We start from the raw sequence: 14,660 nt of genomic DNA on the forward strand, positions 1-14,660 counted from the left end.
ATCAAGGAGGCAGACACAAAATGGAGGTGAAGATATGAGGGACATGGCGTGGATACTTAAAAAAATGAAAAAAAAAAAAAAAATCTCAGCCACAGTCAAAGCTATCACAATGCATGGAATACCATCAAGGGCAGGGACTTGCACTAAAGCTTGCCCCTTTGGTTCCCATTGAAATCGCAAGATTTCGTTTCCCGTCCCGAAAGGAAATGAAATTTCCTTTCGGGACGGGAAACGAAATCTTGCGACCCTGAAAACAAAGGCTCACAAACACTCTGGAAAGAAGATATGATCAAAAGAAATGAAATTGAAAAAAAACCCAAAAAAACCGGAAAATTGGGAGATGTAATGACTGCAAGAAATTGGTCTGGACGGAAATGACGTGCAATGCAAAGGACAAAAGGAGGCCAGAACTAACCTGACAGCTGTTGCAAAAGCAGGGGAAATATCAAGGAGGCAGACACAACATGGAGAAGAAGATATGAGGGACATGGCGTGGATACTTAAAAAAATGAAAAAAGAAAAAAAAAATCTCGGCCAAAGTCCAAGTCATCAAAAAGCAAGGCATACAATCAAGGGCAGGGACTTGCACCACATACCCCTAGGCTTACAAAAATTGATCCCTGCTAAAGGCCAAAACAAATAAGAAGGACTAAGGAGCACTCTGAAATGGAGAGACCATCAAAAGAACTGACATTGAAGGAGAAAAAAAAAAAAATGGGGAAATTTAGTGACTACGAGAAAGTGGTCTGGGTGGAAATGATGTACAGTGCAAAGGACCAAAAGAGGCCAGAACTAACCTGACAGCATTTGCAAAAGCAGGGGAAAAATCAAGGAGGCAGACACAACTTGGAGGGGAAGATATGAGGGACATGGCGTGGATACTTAAAAAAATGAAAAAAAAAAAAAAAAATCTCGGCCAAAGTCAAAGCCATCAAAAGGCATGGCATACCATCAAGGGCAGGGACTTGCACCACATACCCCTAGGCTTACAAAAATTGATCCCTGCTGAAGGCCAAAACAAATAAGAAGGACTAAGGAGCACTCTGAAATGGAGATACCATCAAAAGAAACGAAATTGAAGGAAAAAAAAAAAAAAGGGGAAATTTAAAGACTAGGAGAAAGTGGTCTGGGTGGAAACTAGGTGCAGTACAAATGACCGAATGAGGTCAGAACTAACCTGACAGCTGTTGCAAAAGCAGGGGAAATATCAAGGAGGCAGACACAACATGGAGGGGAAGATATGAGGGACATGGCGTGGATACTTAAAAAAATGAAAAAAAAAAAAAAAAAAAAATCTCGGCCAAAGTCCAAGACATCAAAAGGCATGGCATACCATCAAGGGCAGGGACTTGCACCACATACCCCTAGGCTTACAAAAATTGATCCCTGCTGAAGGCCAAAACAAATAAGAAGGACTAAGGAGCACTCTGAAATGGAGATACCATCAAAGGAAATTACACTGAAGGAGAAAAAAAAAAAAATTGGGGAAATTTAGTGACTAGGAGAAAGTGGTCTGGGTGGAAACTAGGTGCAGTACAAATGACCGAATGAGGTCAGAACTAACCTGACAGCTGTTGCAAAAGCATGGGAAAAATCAAGGAGGCAGACACAACATGGAGGGGAAGATATGAGGGACATGGCGTGGATACTTAAAAAAATGGAAAAAAAAAAAAAAATCTTGGCCAAAGTCCAAGACATCAAAAGGCATGGCATACAATCAAGGGCCGGGACTTGCACCACATACCCCTAGGCTTACAAAAATTGATCCCTGCTGAAGGCAAATACAAGTAAGGACTAAGGAGCACTCTGAAATGGAGATACCATCAAAGGAAATGACATTGAAGGAGAAAAAAAAAAAAAAATTGGGGAAATTTAGTGACTAGGAGAAAGTGGTCTGGGTGGAAACTAGGTGCAGTACAAATGACCGAATGAGGTCAGAACTAACCTGACAGCTGTTGCAAAAGCAGGGGAAAAATCAAGGAGGCAGACACAACATGGAGGGGAAGATATGAGGGACATGGCGTGGATACTTAAATAATGGAAAAAAAAAAAAAAAAATCCCGGCTAAAGTCCAAGCCATCAAAAGGCATGGCATACCATCAAGGGCAGGGACTTGCACCACATACCCCTAGGCTTACAAAAATTGATCCCTGCTGAAGGCCAAAACAAATAAGAAGGACTAAGGAGCACTCTGAAATGGAGATACCATCAAAGGAAATTATATTGAAGGAGAAAAAAAAAAAAATGGGGAAATTTAGTGACTACGAGAAAGTGGTCTAGGTGGAAATGATGTACAGTGCAAAGGACCAAAAGAGGCCAGAACTAACCTGACAGCTGTTGCAAAAGCAGGGGAAAAATCAAGGAGGCAGACACAACTTGGAGGGGAAGATATGAGGGACATGGCGTGGATACTTAAAAAAATGAAAAAAAAAAAAAAAAATCTCGGCCAAAGTCAAAGCCATCAAAAGGCATGGCATACCATCAAGGGCAGGGACTTGCACCAAAGCTTGCCCCTTTGGTTCCCATTGAAATCGCAAGATTTCGTTTCCCGTCCCGAAAGGAAATGAAATTTCCTTTCGGGACGGGAAACGAAATCTTGCGACCCTGAAAACAAAGGCTCACAAACACTCTGGAAAGAAGATATGATCAAAAGAAATGAAATTGAAAAAAAACCCAAAAAAAACGGAAAATTGGGAGATGTAATGACTGCAAGAAAGTGGTCTGGACGGAAATGAGGTGCAATGCAAAGGACAAACTAAGGCCAGAACTAACCTGACAGCTGTTGCAAAAGCAGGGGAAATATCAAGGAGGCAGACACAACATGGAGGGGAAGATATGAGGGACATGGCGTGGATACGTAAAAAATGAAAAAAAAAAAAAAAATATCGGCTAAAGTCCAAGACATCAAAAGGCATGGCATACAATCAAGGGCAGGGACTTGCACCACATACCCCTAGGCTTACAAAAATTGATCCCTGCTGAAGGCCAAAACAAATAAGAAGGACAAAGGAGCACTCTGAAATGGAGATACCATCAAAAGAAACTAATTTGAAGGAAAAAAAAAAAAAAAAAAGGGGAAATTTACTGACTTGGAGAAAGTGGTCTGGGTGGAAACTAGGTGCAGTACAAATGACCGAATGAGCTCAGAACTAACGTGACAGCTGTTGCAAAAGCAGGGGAAATATCAAGGAGGCAGACACAACATGGAGGGGAAGATATGAGGGACTTGGCGTAGATACTTAAAAAAATGGAAAAAAAAAAAATCTCGGCTAAAGTCCAAGCCATCAAAAGGCATGGCATACAATCAAGGGCAGAGACCTGCACCACATACCCCTAGGCTTACAAAAATTGATCCCTGCTGAAGGCCAAAACAAATAAGAAGGACTAAGGAGCACTCTGAAATGGAGATATCATCAAAGGAAATTACATTGAAGGGGAAAAAAAAAAAAATTGGGGAAATTTAATGACTTGGAGAAAGTGGTCTGGGTGGAAACTAGGTGCAGTACAAATGACCGAATGAGCTCAGAACTAACCTGACAGCTGTTGCAAAAGCAGGGGAAATATCAAGGAGGCAGACACAAAATGGAGGGGAAGATATGAGGGACATGGCGTGGATACTTAAAAAAATGAAAAAAAAAAAAAAATCTCGGCTAAAGTCCAAGCCATCAAAAGGCATGGCATACCATCAAGGGCAGGGACTTGCACCACATACCCCTAGGCTTACAAAAATTGATCCCTGCTGAAGGCCAAAACAAATAAGAAGGACTAAGGAGCACTCTGAAATGGAGATACCATCAAAGGAAATGACATTGAAGGAGAAAAAAAAAAAAATTGGGGAAATTTAAAGACTAGGAGAAAGTGGTCTGGGTGGAAATGATGTACAGTGCAAAGGACCAAAAGAGGCCAGAACGAACCTGACAGCTGTTGCAAAAGCAGGGGAAATATCAAGGAGGCAGACACAACATGGAGGGGAAGATATGAGGGACATGGTGTGGATACTTAAAAAAATGAAAAAAAAAAAAAAAATCTCGGCTAAAGTCCAAGCCATCAAAAGGCATGGCATACCATCAAGGGCAGGGACTTGCACCACATACCCCTAGGCTTACAAAAATTGATCCCTGCTGAAGGCCAAAACAAATAAGAAGGAAAAAGGAGCACTCTGAAAAGGAGATATCATCAAAGGAAATTGCATTGAAGGAGAAAAAAAAAAAAAATGGGGAAATTTAATGACTTGGAGAAAGTGGTCTAGGTGGAAACTAGGTGCAGTACAAATGATCGAATGAGCTCAGAACTAACCTGACAGCTGTTGCAAAAGCAGGGGAAATATCAAGGAGGCAGACACAAAATGGAGGTGAAGATATGAGGGACATGGCGTGGATACTTAAAAAAATGAAAAAAAAAAAAAAAATCTCAGCCACAGTCAAAGCTATCACAATGCATGGCATACCATCAAGGGCAGGGACTTGCACTAAAGCTTGCCCCTTTGGTTCCCATTGAAATCGCAAGATTTCGTTTCCCGTCCCGAAAGGAAATGAAATTTCCTTTCGGGACGGGAAACGAAATCTTGCGACCCTGAAAACAAAGGCTCACAAACACTCTGGAAAGAAGATATGATCAAAAGAAATGAAATTGAAAAAAAACCCAAAAAAACGGGAAAATTGGCAGATGTAATGACTGCAAGAAATTGGTCTGGACGGAAATGAGGTGCAATGCAAAGGACAAAAGGAGGCCAGAACTAACCTGACAGCTGTTGCAAAAGCAGGGGAAATATCAAGGAGGCAGACACAACATGGAGAAGAAGATATGAGGGACATGGCGTGGATACTTAAAAAAATTAAAAAAGAAAAAAAAATCTCGGCCAAAGTCCAAGTCATCAAAAGGCATGGCATACAATCAAGGGCAGGGACTTGCACCACATACCCCTAGGCTTACAAAAATTGATCCCTGCTAAAGGCCAAAACAAATAAGAAGGACTAAGGAGCACTCTGAAATGGAGATACCATCAAAAGAACTGACATTGAAGGAGAAAAAAAAAAAAATGGGGAAATTTAGTGACTACGAGAAAGTGGTCTGGGTGGAAATGATGTACAGTGCAAAGGACCAAAAGAGGCCAGAACTAACCTGACAGCATTTGCAAAAGCAGGGGAAAAATCAAGGAGGCAGACACAACTTGGAGGGGAAGATATGAGGGACATGGCGTGGATACTTAAAAAAATGAAAAAAAAAAAAAAAAAATCTCGGCCAAAGTCAAAGCCATCAAAAGGCATGGCATACCATCAAGGGCAGGGACTTGCACCAAAGCTTGCCCCTTTGGTTCCCATTGAAATCGCAAGATTTCGTTTCCCGTCCCGAAAGGAAATTTCATTTCCTTTCGGGACGGGAAACGAAATCTTGCGACCCTGAAAACAAAGGCTCACAAACATTCTGGAAAGAAGATATGATCAAAAGAAATGAAATTGAAAAAAAACCCAAAAAAAACGGAAAATTGGGAGATGTTATGACTGCAAGAAAGTGGTCTGGACGGAAATGAGGTGCAGTGCAAAGGACAAAATAAGGCCAGAACTAACCTGACAGCTGTTGCAAAAGCAGGGGAAATATCAAGGAGGCAGACACAATTTGGAGTGGAAGATATGAGGGACATGGCGTGGATACTTAAAAAAATGAAAAAAAAAAAAAAAATCTCGGCTAAAGTCCAAGACATCAAAAGGCATGGCATACCATCAAGGGCAGGGACTTGCACCACATACCCCTAGGCTTACAAAAATTGATCCCTGCTGAAGGCCAAAACAAATAAGAAGGACTAAGGAGCACTCTGAAATGGAGATACCATCAAAAGAAACGAAATTGAAGGAAAAAAAAAAAAAATGGGGAAATTTAAAGACTAGGAGAAAGTGGTCTGGGTGGAAACTAGGTGCAGTACAAATGACCGAATGAGGTCAGAACTAACCTGACAGCTGTTGCAAAAGCAGGGGAAATATCAAGGAGGCAGACACAACATGGAGGGGAAGATATGAGGGACATGGCGTGGATACTTAAATAATGGGAAAAAAAAAAAAAAATCTCGGCTAAAGTCCAAGACATCAAAAGGCATGGCATACCATCAAGGGCAGGGACTTGCACCACATACCCCTAGGCTTACAAAAATTGATCCCTGCTGAAGGCCAAAACAAATAAGAAGGACTAAGGAGCACTCTGAAATGGAGATACCATCAAAGGAAATTACATTGAAGGAGAAAAAAAAAAAAAAAATTGGGGAAATTTAGTGACTAGGAGAAAGTGGTCTGGGTGGAAACTAGGTGCAGTACAAATGACCGAATGAGGTCAGAACTAACGTGACAGCTGTTGCAAAAGCAGGGGAAATATCAAGGAGGCAGACACAACATGGAGGGGAAGATATGAGGGACATGGCGTGGATACTTAAAAAAATGAAAAAAAAAAAAAAAAATCTCGGATAAAGTCCAAGACATCAAAAGGCATGGCATACAATCAAGGGCAGGGACTTGCACCACATACCCCTAGGCTTACAAAAATTGATCCCTGCTGAAGGCCAAAACAAATAAGAAGGACTAAGGAGCACTCTGAAATGGAGATACCATCAAAGGAAATTACACTGAAGGAGAAAAAAAAAAAATTGGGGAAATTTAAAAACTAGGAGAAAGTGGTCTGGGTGGAAACTAGGTGCAGTACAAATGACCGAATGAGCTCCGAACTAACCTGACAGCTGTTGCAAAAGCAGGGGAAATATCAAGGAGGCAGACACAACATGGAGGGGAAGATATGAGGGACATGGCGTGGATACTTAAAAAAATGAAAAAAAAAAAAAAAAATCTCGGCCAAAGTCCAAGACATCAAAAGGCATGGCATACCATCAAGGGCAGGGACTTGCACCACATACCCCTAGGCTTACAAAAATTGATCCCTGCTGAAGGCCAAAACAAATAAGAAGGACTAAGGAGCACTCTGAAATGGAGATACCATCAAAGGAAATGACATTGAAGGAGAAAAAAAAAAAAAATTGGGGAAATTTAGTGACGAGGAGAAAGTGGTCTGGGTGGAAACTAGGTGCAGTACAAATGACCGAATGAGCTCAGAACTAACCTGACAGCTGTTGCAAAAGAAGGGGAAAAATCAAGGAGGCAGAAACAACATGGAGGGGAAGATATGAGGGACATGGCGTGGATACTTTAATAATGGAAAAAAAAAAAAAAAATCTCGGCTAAAGTCCAAGACATCAAAAGGCATGGCATACCATCAAGGGCAGGGACTTGCACCACATACCCCTAGGCTTACAAAAATTGATCCCTGCTGAAGGCCAAAACAAATAGGAAGGACTAAGGAGCACTCTGAAATGGAGATACCATCAAAGGAAATTACACTGAAGGAGAAAAAAAAAAAATTGGGGAAATTTAAAGACTAGGAGAAAGTGGTCTGGGTGGAAACTAGGTGCAGTACAAAAGACCGAATGAGGTCAGAACTAACCTGACAGCTGTTGCAAAAGAAGGGGAAATATCAAGGAGGCAGACACAACATGGAGGGGAAGATATGAGGGACATGGCGTGGATACTTAAAAAAATGAAAAAAAAAAAAAAAAAAATCTCGGCCAAAGTCCAAGACATCAAAAGGCATGGCATACCATCAAGGGCAGGGACTTGCACCACATACCCCTAGGCTTACAAAAATTGATCCCTGCTGAAGGCCAAAACAAATAAGAAGGACTAAGGAGCACTCTGAAATGGAGATACCATCAAAGGAAATGACATTGAAGGAGAAAAAAAAAAAAAAATTGGGGAAATTTAGTGACTAGGAGAAAGTGGTCTGGGTGGAAACTAGGTGCAGTACAAATGACCGAATGAGGTCAGAACTAACCTGACAGCTGTTGCAAAAGCAGGGGAAAAATCAAGGAGGCAGACACAACATGGAGGGGAAGATATGAGGGACATGGCGTGGATACTTAAATAATGGAAAAAAAAAAAAAAAAATCCCGGCTAAAGTCCAAGCCATCAAAAGGCATGGCATACCATCAAGGGCAGGGACTTGCACCACATACCCCTAGGCTTACAAAAATTGATCCCTGCTGAAGGCCAAAACAAATAAGAAGGACTAAGGAGCACTCTGAAATGGAGATACCATCAAAGGAAATTATATTGAAGGAGAAAAAAAAAAAAATGGGGAAATTTAGTGACTACGAGAAAGTGGTCTAGGTGGAAATGATGTACAGTGCAAAGGACCAAAAGAGGCCAGAACTAACCTGACAGCTGTTGCAAAAGCAGGGGAAAAATCAAGGAGGCAGACACAACTTGGAGGGGAAGATATGAGGGACATGGCGTGGATACTTAAAAAAATGAAAAAAAAAAAAAAAAATCTCGGCCAAAGTCAAAGCCATCAAAAGGCATGGCATACCATCAAGGGCAGGGACTTGCACCAAAGCTTGCCCCTTTGGTTCCCATTGAAATCGCAAGATTTCGTTTCCCGTCCCGAAAGGAAATGAAATTTCCTTTCGGGACGGGAAACGAAATCTTGCGACCCTGAAAACAAAGGCTCACAAACACTCTGGAAAGAAGATATGATCAAAAGAAATGAAATTGAAAAAAAACCCAAAAAAAACGGAAAATTGGGAGATGTAATGACTGCAAGAAAGTGGTCTGGACGGAAATGAGGTGCAATGCAAAGGACAAACTAAGGCCAGAACTAACCTGACAGCTGTTGCAAAAGCAGGGGAAATATCAAGGAGGCAGACACAACATGGAGGGGAAGATATGAGGGACATGGCGTGGATACGTAAAAAATGAAAAAAAAAAAAAAAATCTCGGCTAAAGTCCAAGACATCAAAAGGCATGGCATACAATCAAGGGCAGGGACTTGCACCACATACCCCTAGGCTTACAAAAATTGATCCCTGCTGAAGGCCAAAACAAATAAGAAGGACAAAGGAGCACTCTGAAATGGAGATACCATCAAAAGAAACTAATTTGAAGGAAAAAAAAAAAAAAAAAAGGGGAAATTTACTGACTTGGAGAAAGTGGTCTGGGTGGAAACTAGGTGCAGTACAAATGACCGAATGAGCTCAGAACTAACGTGACAGCTGTTGCAAAAGCAGGGGAAATATCAAGGAGGCAGACACAACATGGAGGGGAAGATATGAGGGACTTGGCGTAGATACTTAAAAAAATGGAAAAAAAAAAAATCTCGGCTAAAGTCCAAGCCATCAAAAGGCATGGCATACAATCAAGGGCAGAGACCTGCACCACATACCCCTAGGCTTACAAAAATTGATCCCTGCTGAAGGCCAAAACAAATAAGAAGGACTAAGGAGCACTCTGAAATGGAGATATCATCAAAAGAAACGAAATTGAAGGGGAAAAAAAAAAAAATTGGGGAAATTTAATGACTTGGAGAAAGTGGTCTGGGTGGAAACTAGGTGCAGTGCAAATGACCGAATGAGGTCAGAACTAACCTGACAGCTGTTGCAAAAGCAGGGGAAATATCAAGGAGGCAGACACAACATGGAGGGGAAGATATGAGGGACATGGCGTGGATACTTAAAAAAATGAAAAAAAAAAAAAAAATATCTCGGCCTAAGTCCAAGCCATCAAAAGGCATGGCATACAATCAAGGGTAGGGACTTGCACCACATACCCCTAGGCTTACAAAAATTGATCCCTGCTGAAGGCCAAAACAAATAAGAAGTACTAAGGAGCACTCTGAAATGGCGATACCATCAAAAGAAATTACATTGAAGGAGAAAAAAAAAAAAATGGGGAAATTTAGTGACTAGGAGAAAGTGGTCTAGGTGGAAATGATGTACAGTGCAAAGGACCAAAAGAGGCCAGAACGAACCTGACAGCTGTTGCAAAAGCAGGGGAAATATCAAGGAGGCAGACACAACATGGAGGGGAAGATATGAGGGACATGGCGTGGATACTTAAAAAAATGAAAAAAAAAAAAAAAATCTCGGCCAAAGTCCAAGACATCAAAAGGCATGGCATACCATCAAGGGCAGGGACTTGCACCACATACCCCTAGGCTTACAAAAATTGATCCCTGCTGAAGGCCAAAACAAATAAGAAGGAAAAAGGAGCACTCTGAAATGTAGATATCATCAAAGGAAATTACATTGAAGGAGAAAAAAAAAAAAAATGGGGAAATTTAATGACTTGGAGAAAGTGGTCTGGTTGGAAACTAGGTGCAGTACAAATGACCGAATGAGCTCAGAACTAACCTGACAGCTGTTGCAAAAGCAGGGGAAATATCAAGGAGGCAGACACAAAATGGAGGGGAAGATATGAGGGACATGGCGTGGATACTTAAAAAAATGAAAAAAAAAAAAAAATCTCGGCTAAAGTCCAAGCCATCAAAAGGCATGGCATACCATCAAGGGCAGGGACTTGCACCACATACCCCTAGGCTTACAAAAATTGATCCCTGCTGAAGGCCAAAACAAATAAGAAGGACTAAGGAGCACTCTGAAATGGAGATACCATCAAAGGAAATGACATTGAAGGAGAAAAAAAAAAAAATTGGGGAAATTTAAAGACTAGGAGAAAGTGGTCTGGGTGGAAATGATGTACAGTGCAAAGGACCAAAAGAGGCCAGAACGAACCTGACAGCTGTTGCAAAAGCAGGGGAAATATCAAGGAGGCAGACACAACATGGAGGGGAAGATATGAGGGACATGGTGTGGATACTTAAAAAAATGAAAAAAAAAAAAAAAATCTCGGCCAAAGTCCAAGCCATCAAAAGGCATGGCATACCATCAAGGGCAGGGACTTGCACCACATACCCCTAGGCTTACAAAAATTGATCCCTGCTGAAGGCCAAAACAAATAAGAAGGAAAAAGGAGCACTCTGAAAAGGAGATATCATCAAAGGAAATTGCATTGAAGGAGAAAAAAAAAAAAAATGGGGAAATTTAATGACTTGGAGAAAGTGGTCTAGGTGGAAACTAGGTGCAGTACAAATGATCGAATGAGCTCAGAACTAACCTGACAGCTGTTGCAAAAGCAGGGGAAATATCAAGGAGGCAGACACAAAATGGAGGTGAAGATATGAGGGACATGGCGTGGATACTTAAAAAAATGAAAAAAAAAAAAAAAATCTCAGCCACAGTCAAAGCTATCACAATGCATGGCATACCATCAAGGGCAGGGACTTGCACTAAAGCTTGCCCCTTTGGTTCCCATTGAAATCGCAAGATTTCGTTTCCCGTCCCGAAAGGAAATGAAATTTCCTTTCGGGACGGGAAACGAAATCTTGCGACCCTGAAAACAAAGGCTCACAAACATTCTGGAAAGAAGATATGATCAAAAGAAATGAAATTGAAAAAAAACCCAAAAAAACGGGAAAATTGGCAGATGTAATGACTGCAAGAAATTGGTCTGGACGGAAATGAGGTGCAATGCAAAGGACAAAAGGAGGCCAGAACTAACCTGACAGCTGTTGCAAAAGCAGGGGAAATATCAAGGAGGCAGACACAACATGGAGAAGAAGATATGAGGGACATGGCGTGGATACTTAAAAAAATTAAAAAAGAAAAAAAAATCTCGGCCAAAGTCCAAGTCATCAAAAGGCATGGCATACAATCAAGGGCAGGGACTTGCACCACATACCCCTAGGCTTACAAAAATTGATCCCTGCTAAAGGCCAAAACAAATAAGAAGGACTAAGGAGCACTCTGAAATGGAGATACCATCAAAAGAACTGACATTGAAGGAGAAAAAAAAAAAAATGGGGAAATTTAGTGACTACGAGAAAGTGGTCTGGGTGGAAATGATGTACAGTGCAAAGGACCAAAAGAGGCCAGAACTAACCTGACAGCATTTGCAAAAGCAGGGGAAAAATCAAGGAGGCAGACACAACTTGGAGGGGAAGATATGAGGGACATGGCGTGGATACTTAAAAAAATGAAAAAAAAAAAAAAAAAATCTCGGCCAAAGTCAAAGCCATCAAAAGGCATGGCATACCATCAAGGGCAGGGACTTGCACCAAAGCTTGCCCCTTTGGTTCCCATTGAAATCGCAAGATTTCGTTTCCCGTCCCGAAAGGAAATTTCATTTCCTTTCGGGACGGGAAACGAAATCTTGCGACCCTGAAAACAAAGGCTCACAAACACTCTGGAAAGAAGATATGATCAAAAGAAATGAAATTGAAAAAAAACCCAAAAAAAACGGAAAATTGGGAGATGTTATGACTGCAAGAAAGTGGTCTGGACGGAAATGAGGTGCAGTGCAAAGGACAAAATAAGGCCAGAACTAACCTGACAGCTGTTGCAAAAGCAGGGGAAATATCAAGGAGGCAGACACAATTTGGAGTGGAAGATATGAGGGACATGGCGTGGATACTTAAAAAAATGAAAAAAAAAAAAAAAATCTCGGCTAAAGTCCAAGACATCAAAAGGCATGGCATACCATCAAGGGCAGGGACTTGCACCACATACCCCTAGGCTTACAAAAATTGATCCCTGCTGAAGGCCAAAACAAATAAGAAGGACTAAGGAGCACTCTGAAATGGAGATACCATCAAAAGAAACGAAATTGAAGGAAAAAAAAAAAAAAATGGGGAAATTTAAAGACTAGGAGAAAGTGGTCTGGGTGGAAACTAGGTGCAGTACAAATGACCGAATGAGGTCAGAACTAACCTGACAGCTGTTGCAAAAGCAGGGGAAATATCAAGGAGGCAGACACAACATGGAGGGGAAGATATGAGGGACATGGCGTGGATACTTAAAAAAATGAAAAAAAAAAAAAAAAATCTCGGCTAAAGTCCAAGACATCAAAAGGCATGGCATACCATCAAGGGCAGGGACTTGCACCACATACCCCTAGGCTTACAAAAATTGATCCCTGCTGAAGGCCAAAACAAATAAGAAGGACTAAGGAGCACTCTGAAATGGAGATACCATCAAAGGAAATTACATTGAAGGAGAAAAAAAAAAAAAAAATTGGGGAAATTTAGTGACTAGGAGAAAGTGGTCTGGGTGGAAACTAGGTGCAGTACAAATGACCGAATGAGGTCAGAACTAACGTGACAGCTGTTGCAAAAGCAGGGGAAATATCAAGGAGGCAGACACAACATGGAGGGGAAGATATGAGGGACATGGCGTGGATACTTAAAAAAATGAAAAAAAAAAAAAAAAATCTCGGATAAAGTCCAAGACATCAAAAGGCATGGCATACAATCAAGGGCAGGGACTTGCACCACATACCCCTAGGCTTACAAAAATTGATCCCTGCTGAAGGCCAAAACAAATAAGAAGGACTAAGGAGCACTCTGAAATGGAGATACCATCAAAGGAAATTACACTGAAGGAGAAAAAAAAAAAATTGGGGAAATTTAAAAACTAGGAGAAAGTGGTCTGGGTGGAAACTAGGTGCAGTACAAATGACCGAATGAGCTCCGAACTAACCTGACAGCTGTTGCAAAAGCAGGGGAAATATCAAGGAGGCAGACACAACATGGAGGGGAAGATATGAGGGACATGGCGTGGATACTTAAAAAAATGAAAAAAAAAAAAAAAAATCTCGGCCAAAGTCCAAGACATCAAAAGGCATGGCATACCATCAAGGGCAGGGACTTGCACCACATACCCCTAGGCTTACAAAAATTGATCCCTGCTGAAGGCCAAAACAAATAAGAAGGACTAAGGAGCACTCTGAAATGGAGATACCATCAAAGGAAATGACATTGAAGGAGAAAAAAAAAAAAAATTGGGGAAATTTAGTGACGAGGAGAAAGTGGTCTGGGTGGAAACTAGGTGCAGTACAAATGACCGAATGAGCTCAGAACTAACCTGACAGCTGTTGCAAAAGAAGGGGAAAAATCAAGGAGGCAGAAACAACATGGAGGGGAAGATATGAGGGACATGGCGTGGATACTTTAATAATGGAAAAAAAAAAAAAAAATCTCGGCTAAAGTCCAAGACATCAAAAGGCATGGCATACCATCAAGGGCAGGGACTTGCACCACATACCCCTAGGCTTACAAAAATTGATCCCTGCTGAAGGCCAAAACAAATAGGAAGGACTAAGGAGCACTCTGAAATGGAGATACCATCAAAGGAAATTACACTGAAGGAGAAAAAAAAAAAAATTGGGGAAATTTAGTGACTAGGAGAAAGTGGTCTGGGTGGAAACTAGGTGCAGTACAAATGACCGAATGAGGTCAGAACTAACGTGACAGCTGTTGCAAAAGCAGGGGAAATATCAAGGAGGCAGACACAACATGGAGGGGAAGATATGAGGGACATGGCGTGGATACTTAAAAAAATGAAAAAAAAAAAAAAAAATCTCGGATAAAGTCCAAGACATCAAAAGGCATGGCATACAATCAAGGGCAGGGACTTGCACCACATACCCCTAGGCTTACAAAAATTGATCCCTGCTGAAGGCCAAAACAAATAAGAAGGACTAAGGAGCACTCTGAAATGGAGATACCATCAAAGGAAATTACACTGAAGGAGAAAAAAAAAAAATTGGGGAAATTTAAAAACTAGGAGAAAGTGGTCTGGGTGGAAACTAGGTGCAGTACAAATGACCGAATGAGCTCCGAACTAACCTGACAGCTGTTGCAAAAGCAGGGGAAATATCAAGGAGGCAGACACAACATGGAGGGGAAGATATGAGGGACATGGCGTGGATACTTAAAAAAATGAAAAAAAAAAAAAA

The sequence above is a fragment of the Haemorhous mexicanus genome, chromosome 2 (genome assembly GCF_027477595.1).
Source record: "Haemorhous mexicanus isolate bHaeMex1 chromosome 2, bHaeMex1.pri, whole genome shotgun sequence".
NCBI lineage: Eukaryota > Metazoa > Chordata > Aves > Passeriformes > Fringillidae > Haemorhous > Haemorhous mexicanus.